Genomic DNA, 8,077 nt, shown 5'->3' on the forward strand with positions numbered 1-8,077 from the left:
AAGGCATGATCAATAGTGGTATGTCCTATAGTGCAAGAGATGGTGGGGCTTCTAGGATCCTTATGCTTGGCTGCTACTGGCTGTGAGATTAGAGAACTAATGTTAGCAGCCAAAAATGCCTTTTTGGGCACATTGGTGGTCCGCTTTTAGGTGCATAAGTCTTTGAGGACTTTAGCATAAGAGGGGATTTGGACAATAGCATCCAACAAGGGGATATTCACCTGAACCTATTTGAACACATCCAATATCTTCTACACAGAAGGACACTTCTTGCTAACCAACCTATTTGGGAAAGGGGCAGGTGAGGTATAAATTCTTTCAGGGTTGGCCTTTTTAACTTCCTCAACAGAATCCTCTTTGGTTTCCTCAACCAAATCATCTGGTATATCATTAGGTTCATCAGAAGAACCTGGAACAGTAGGCACTTCAATGGCCTCTTCAGAAGGGGGAGAGTCAACAGGAGTATGAGATGGTAAAGACTGAGGTGCAGTAGCCTATTGATACTCACGGCCACTCTTTAAAGCATAAACAACATTTACCTGTCTGGAGGGCCCTTGGTGCTGTTAGCCTTGTGCAACATTGGTTGGAGGAGCTAGGGTACCTTGCTGAACCTGATACCTAGGATTTGGCTCAGGTTGGCTAGGTAACTTCCCTGTTTCCCTCTCATGCAGGATTGTGACAAGCTGGGTGAGTTATTTTTCCATGTTATTGTGGCTTGTCATAAGAAGAACTATCTTGTTGCCTCTCCTGTATTGGTAAACCCTAGGGGTTGCTGATAAGGTGCAAGGAGAGGAGGCCTAGTAGAATTAATAGAAGGTCCTGGATGAGGACGAGGGGGAAAGGGGTTAGGAGACATTCCTTGGCTTTGTGGTGCATAGTTGGGCCTTTGGGCACAAGCTAGCCTTGATGGTTAAAGTTGGATGGGCCTGCTTGATTCCCTTGATTCCAGGAGAAATTGGGGTGATTTCTCCATCCTGGATTGTAAGTATTGCTATATGAGTTATTTTGGTAGAGAGCACTTACATTTTCAGTGCTGGAATTGCCCACCAAGGTGTTGGGGCATTTCTTAGAAAGGTGTCCAGGGGTTTGGCACCAACTGCATACCGACATATAATTGACCTGATTGACCGGATTAACTGGTATAGACTCTTTAAGAACTATGGACTCCAACCATTTTATGAGGCTGTCAAGTTTGGCCTCCTTGGCTGGCATACCATCAATGAGATACCCCTTAGTGGTCCTTTCAGCCTCTTGGGAAGATTCCCATTCCCTAGTCTTATCAGCCAAGTTGGTTAAGAATGTCCATGCATCATTCTCCTTAGAAAAAGAAGTAAAGCCTGCTGGACACATGGACTCTACAAGTTGCTTGGTCTGATAATCAATACCCTCATAAATAATTTGGCATAGCTGCCACAAGTCAAAACCATGGTGAGGGCATTCTAAGAGGAGGTCCTTGAATCTTTCCATAAATTTAGAAAAGGACTCATGTGATTTCTGCCTGAATTGGAGGATGTCACTTTTAAGCTTATTGGTCTTGTGAAGAGGGAAGAATTTTCTCAAAAAGACACTGGTGAACTCATCCCATGTATTAATGGAGTTTGTTGGCAGTCCATAGAGCCACTTCTTAGCTTGGTCTTTCAGGGCAAAGGGTATAAACCTAAGCCTAACTGCATCATCAGTCAAATTCTGGACCTTAATTAGAACACAGACCTCCTCAAATTCCCTAAGGAAGAGATATGCATCCTCATTAGCCATCCCATGGAAATGGGGTAGCATGCTGATGAAGTTGGTCTTGAGTTCATAGTTATTCTCTGTAACAATAGGCAGACTAATGCATGAGGGTTGTGTAGCCCTGGTGGGGTAAAACCTATCCTTAAGAGTCTTAGGTTGTTGGTCACCCATGGTCAAAGGTGGTAGAGAATGTGGTCTTCTAATGAGATGATTACTTGAATCACGAGTCCACACCTTAGCCACCTAAACAGATATGAGGTTTCCTTTAGAAAAATTAAAGAAAAATAAAACACTTAAAAAAAAAAAAAAAAAAAATAGAAACAAGAGGGAGCCCAAGGTAGATAGTGCATCTCTATCCCTCAAAAGCTGTAAGGATGCCATATAGGTTGACAGCAAGGGAACCCGTATAGTCTTCTATAGCCACCTACGTGCGACTCCAATATGGATTCTGATATAGAATGGAGGTCTACTATACGTTTATGTTTTCAACACTCTCACTATGTCGCTTTCCTATTATCAAGAGTGGTCACCTCCAAAGATAAGTTACATGTCAATCCACCCAATCAAGTCAAGATGTAGCGTCATAGGTAACTTAATCCTATGAGGGACACCAAAAGATGGAGGATTGAAGCATATGAAGGACTTTAGATTGGGCGCACACTATTTAAAACAGAAGAGAAACAAGAAGAGGTTTTCAAAAACTGATTTTTTTTTTTTCAAAAAAAAAAGAGAAAATAATAAACTAAAACACTTCGAACTACTTAAAAATCAGATAAATAAAATGGACAATAATCTCCCCGGTAACGGCCCCAAAAACTTGTTTGAGTTAAAATAAAACCGCAAGTGTATGGGTCAATCGTAGCTACGGGTCAAACACGAGGAGATATACGCCACTCTATTTAACTAACTTAAAAGTAATGCAGAGTGAACTAAATTAAAGTGTTAAATTAAACTAATTAAACTAACAAAAATCAATGCATCCTAACTCATAACCATCTAACAAAATTAAGGGATTAAATCGACGTCCTAACACATGAGCATCTAACCTATCAAACTAAAGCGAATTGAAAGGAATAAAAATGCAGCCACACATACTAACCACATAAAAAGAAATAAGGGAATAAAAATGCATCCATAAACCACAACCATATAAAATTAAAATAAAAGAAATAGAGGGGGAAGAAGAAAAAGATAGAGAGAGATAGAGGAGATGGAGAATGAGATTGAGAGTTTAGATAGTAAAACCTGGATGTGCTTGTATGAATGTAATTGAAAAGCTTGAATACTTGCATAAACTTACCATGGCCTCCTCTTCTAAATCTTCAAGTCTTGTCATCAACTTAAGAACTTAGACTAGAAGGCTTAAAACCTAAACTAGAATTAAGAAATTACAACCCAATTGAAGACTTAAATTGAAATTAAAGCATAAACTAAACCTATTATAACTATTAAATGAAAATCAAAAAAGCAAACTAAAACTTAGAAATGCCAAAAATCACAAATTAGAAGGAGAAAAAGAGAAGAAATTTCACTAAGTGAATAAGCAACTTTTACAAGAGAGGTAGGGGGTATTTATAGGTGGAAGAGAGGAGAAGAGAGAAGATGGAAGTGTAGGAGAAATATTCCCTATGAAAAAAGAATATTCTTTTCTCTTTCCTCTTTTACAATGCCTTGAATCCTAAGAAAAAAGAAAAAAAAAATAGAAAGAAGAAGAAGAGAAGATTGTTTACATAGACCTTCTATTTCTAGAAAAGTAAACTTCCAATTCTAACAAGTGCTTCCTTTTCTTTGTAGATATCTTCTCCAAGCAATAAAATCAAAGCATCTTTGATTTTTCAACCTTCCATAGATGAGAAAATATAAATCTATCCCAAGTAGAATTTCAGAAGTGCCCTTGAGAAGTTGGAGGAGAGAGAAAGGGTGATGACCAGAATTCCTTCAAGAATAAATAAAATACCCATTCTGTTCTTTAAAAAACATGGAGCATGGGGTGCTTATATAGGCCTCATCATTGTGTTCCTTGCGAAAAATCACCCAAAATAGACCAAAATTTCGTCCAATTCGGAGTTGGGGAGCCCAAGATATCTCAAGTTGAAGTTGGACTGTCTAGAGCCTTCCAAATGGAATCTTTCGGAAACAGTAAAGTAACTTTTGATAATTCGTTAAGGCCCCTGGAATCCGAACTTCCGCTTCACTTTGTCCCCGTCCGACTGTCAATAATTATAAATAAACCCCTACAGACCATTTTCGCGCGTCGTTACGGAGCTGGCCATAACTTCTTCGTTTCAACTCAGAATCAAGTGCCGTTTGAACCGTTGCGAAGCTGACACGATGGGCTATGCATCCATACTATTAACACCTCTAAAAAACTTAAAAACATCTCCTTAGTATCATCTTCTCCATTTTCATAATAATTCACCTAAACCCTGAAAAGCACAAGAAAGCACCGAGTAACTCTGTCCAATGTGGTAAAATATATACTTTATGCCCTAAGATTTCACACATAAATGTGCTCATCAAGAAGAAAGAGAGACCTACATAGTTGAGAGAGATCAAAATGGAGATGTGGAGGTTTCCATTGTGTAACTCAGGTGATTCGTACGTAAGAGCAAGTTTTGGCGCTTGTTGTGAATTCCCTTCTCTTGTACTTGAATGCTTCGTTGACCAAGCGCCGAAACTTCTGATTTGGTGTCTTCAAGTCTTGGTGTTGGGGGGTTTCAATGGTGGATTGTGGTGTTTAAGTGTTGGAGTGACAACAGACTAAGGCTAAGTCAAGGCCAAGGCAAGGAACTCCAAAACACTTGAGAGGGGGAGCAAGCAAGGTGTATGTGGCCAACTCCAGCTTATGCAAGGGTTGTGTAACCCTCCTCAACATGAGAGGGGGTGTATTTATAAATGTAGAGGGGTGTGTGCACTCCCAAATTCATGTAGGTATGGCTGGGTTAATCTGGCTCGTCCAAATGGGGGGTCTTTGCATCAATGGTAGGTGTAAAGTCAAGGTAAAGACCAATGGATGGATGGAAAGTGTTTAGTTACCTTTAGGGGTATTTAAGGGAGCTATGATTGAGATCTAGAGTACCAAAAATAGGCTGGGACGCGAAAGGAATAGCAATCGGAGCAAAATATGAAAAGTTTAGGCTTCTTGAAGCAGCAATTATTCGACAATGAAAGTACCCGAGTTGACATCGAAGGTAGGGCACACTCGACATTGAGTGGCTGTCAAAGAACAAGACTCGACATCGAGGGAAATGGATCTAGTGTTGAGTACCATAGGCTGAATGTCGCAGTGAGATAGACAATAGAAATGCACTGTTCGATAGTGAGAGGGTGTGCCTCGATGTCGAGAGTGGGTAGGGTCGATGTCGACTCAGGGCCTTTGAATGTCGAAGTAGGTTTTAATGTCGATGGGGATGGTTTGGATGGTTTGGGCTAGGGTTTTGGGCTGAGCCAAGTTGGTTCCAAGGGATCTGGGTCAGGGCTAGCCTTTCCATGGGTTCTTAGAGGGCTTGGAGGCTCTGGGTTGGGCTCCGACAAATGGAATGGATGATCGATAGATGGATTCGGGCAGTGACACTGACGCTACATCCACAGATACACCATCTTTAGGCCTTGTAGGGTGCTCATCATCGTTATGGGAAACCTCCGGGGGGAAAAAAGACAAAATGAGGTGTCTACACAACCCAAGAAGAATGGAATGAAAATTTCATTTTCTATCGGGGTTCTCTTAAACTGATCTTGCTGACGTGTCTATACCAGTTTAATTGCCATGCACGTAGTCTATACCGGTATAACTACCACGCACATGACAAACAAGTCTTGGACGATGGACAAACGGTGTGGTTTCCCCCTCTGTAACACTCGAATTAATAATGGAAACAGTAATGGAGAATGATGGACACTCTTGAAACTCTCTTGATTGCTTTATTTTTCTCTCTCTATGAAGTGAGTACATGAATGACTACTTGATTGTTAATGAATCTCAACCTCAATTCCCCATACATGGGGCATAAGGGCCTCTATTTATACAATTACTCCCCCCAATCTTATTATAATAGAGCTGCCAGATGGCTTTCCCTCCTCATCATGAGGTTGAGTCATTCTCGGTATAGGATTCTTCACGAAGGAGGGATCCTCTCCTATCTTCCAGGGGTCTAGAATCTTCTCTTTACACGTGGGTAGTGGTTAGCAGTCATAATCTATCAGGGTTCTCTTAACCTGTTCTTGCTGACGTGTCTATACCAGTTTAACTGCCACGCACATGACAAACAAGTCTTGGACGAAAATTGGTTTCTTGGACTCCAAGCCATTCCATGTGTCATCCTTGGATTGGGTGGATAAAATATTGTGTATCATTTGCCCCCTACTCCCTTTGCCTGAAATAAGGCATATGGAGGACTCTTCATTTCTTCCGAACAATAGTATACCTATCTCTATGCTTGGCTATCTGTGATCTTCGCTCACTACTGACCTTCAACAATGGTCAGTTTTCTTTTAGGCTTGTTGTTGTTCAGTAGTACTGATCATCGCTCATACGAGGAAGTTGTTTTATTTTTGAATTGCATCTCTTTCGTTGACGGTTTTTCCTTTGGATATGAAGTGGGAATTCCCAAAATTGTGCCGCCATTTACCATTTTTTGCACGTGGGTCTGAAATATCTTTCGGATTTCACGCCTTTTAAGGGAACTTAAAAAGACATCATAAAGTTCAAATTTGAACCTCTTGGCCTCCCGGTGTTTCCTTGTTGAGGAAGCCTCCTTTATGAGCTGAGCACGTGTTCCTTGCGTTCTTATTTACATCTTGATCGTTCAACTAAACATGTTGGATTGATCCAAAGTGCCCATTCTTTTCCCCAGGGTATAAAGGATTCTAATTTTTTGGGGCTTCTCTTCTTCATTATTTCCAAGTTCTTAAGCTCTAAAGTCTCTGATTCTCTGCCTCTGTTTTATCCCCTGAAGCCTCCTCATTCTGCATTTTCTCCTTCAACTACACTCTTCTTACTGAAGTATGTTCTCTTCCCTTTGCTTCAGTAGTTGATTTATTTTCTTTTTCCAAAAGATGTCGAGCTCTGAGAAAACTCCAATTTTTGAGACTGCTTGGGAAGCAGCTTCTTTGTTTGAGGAATCTGACCGGTTGTACCACGGCTAAGAGTTTAGGGAAGTCATCGTGGCTCCTTCTAGGGTGTCTAGGGAGGCTACCTTGGTTCCTTCTAGGGTGTCTATCGCGGTTCAGTAGAGTAAATCTGGTGCTTCCGCCGGCACTTCTGGCCATTTTCCTTCGAAAAAACCCTCTGCCGCCTTGCACAGTAACCCTTCAAAGAAACCATCTACACTTCCTCGCGGGAAGGCTCATCACATTTGCCAACCCCAACATTACCCCACCATAGGAAAGAGTGTAGAGGAGATCCCATCGGTATTAAATGTGTTTGATGTCGTGGAGATCTGTGAAATCAACTCCATTCCCGAATCGATCAACCTTAGGGTTGCTTCTCTTGAGGATAGGTTAAATATCGAGTATCCTAGGGAGGTTAGCCTTATCTCAAGTGCTTTTGAAGCTGGTTTTCTTCTTCCTAATGTTGATTTCATTTCTTGCCTTCTCAAACACTATGGTGTTGCCCCCAGCCAATTGCTTCCGAACTCCTAGAGGTGCGTTGGTGCATTCATCCTTAGATGTTCCCGATTACCAAGCGTCCTTTCCCTACATTATTCGTTAGGTGCTTTCTATTCAATTCGCTCAGCGGTCACCTCGGGTGCTATTACTTTTGATAGCATGACCCAAGTATCCCATTTCTGGATAAACCTCCTTCCTCCATTCATGCTTGGAAACAGAGGTTCTTTTGGGCATGGTGTTCGGGAAATAGGTTTCCCAGGAAGTGGTGCTCGCCCAACACTTCTGCTCGAAACAAAATTCCTCTCCTTGATGATGAGGATCAAACAACCCTTAACCTAATAATAAACTCTAAGAGGCTTGTTGAACTGGCCGATATTGACACCTTTGACATGTCTGACTTAGAGAGGGGTGAGTTTTCAAAAATTTTTGTATATGTTTATTGTTCTTTGACTGTACTTTACTAACTCCAAGAAGCTTGTTGAACTGGTAGTGGATTTTGATTTGGACTCCATTGATGATTTCATTGATGCGAAGAACATCCAGGTTACCAGGGATAAGGTGACCTCTTCCCCACCACCAGAGAAGAGGAAGAAGAGAAAGGAGGTCCCAATCGAGCAAGAGAGGGATCATCCAAAGAAGGAGCCCAGGAAGAATGGCTAACCTTTCAAGATTCCTGAGGGCCGCAATGCCCATAAGGGTCAGGGCCACTAGGTGAATAGGGTGAAGGCTGTCTAATCTT

The 8,077-nt window shown here is 41.4% G+C and overlaps 1 non-coding gene across 1 annotated transcript; it reads left to right on the plus strand.

Moving 5' to 3' along the window:
- The first annotated feature begins 1,420 nt into the window (after window positions 1-1,420).
- LOC122663443 lies at window positions 1,421-1,527 on the plus strand. The gene has a single exon (XR_006333115.1). It is a non-coding gene; the product is annotated as a small nucleolar RNA R71 (small nucleolar RNA).
- The last annotated feature ends 6,550 nt before the right edge of the window (window positions 1,528-8,077 follow it).

This window comes from Telopea speciosissima, chromosome 5 (genome assembly GCF_018873765.1).
Source record: "Telopea speciosissima isolate NSW1024214 ecotype Mountain lineage chromosome 5, Tspe_v1, whole genome shotgun sequence".
Taxonomy (NCBI): domain Eukaryota; kingdom Viridiplantae; phylum Streptophyta; class Magnoliopsida; order Proteales; family Proteaceae; genus Telopea; species Telopea speciosissima.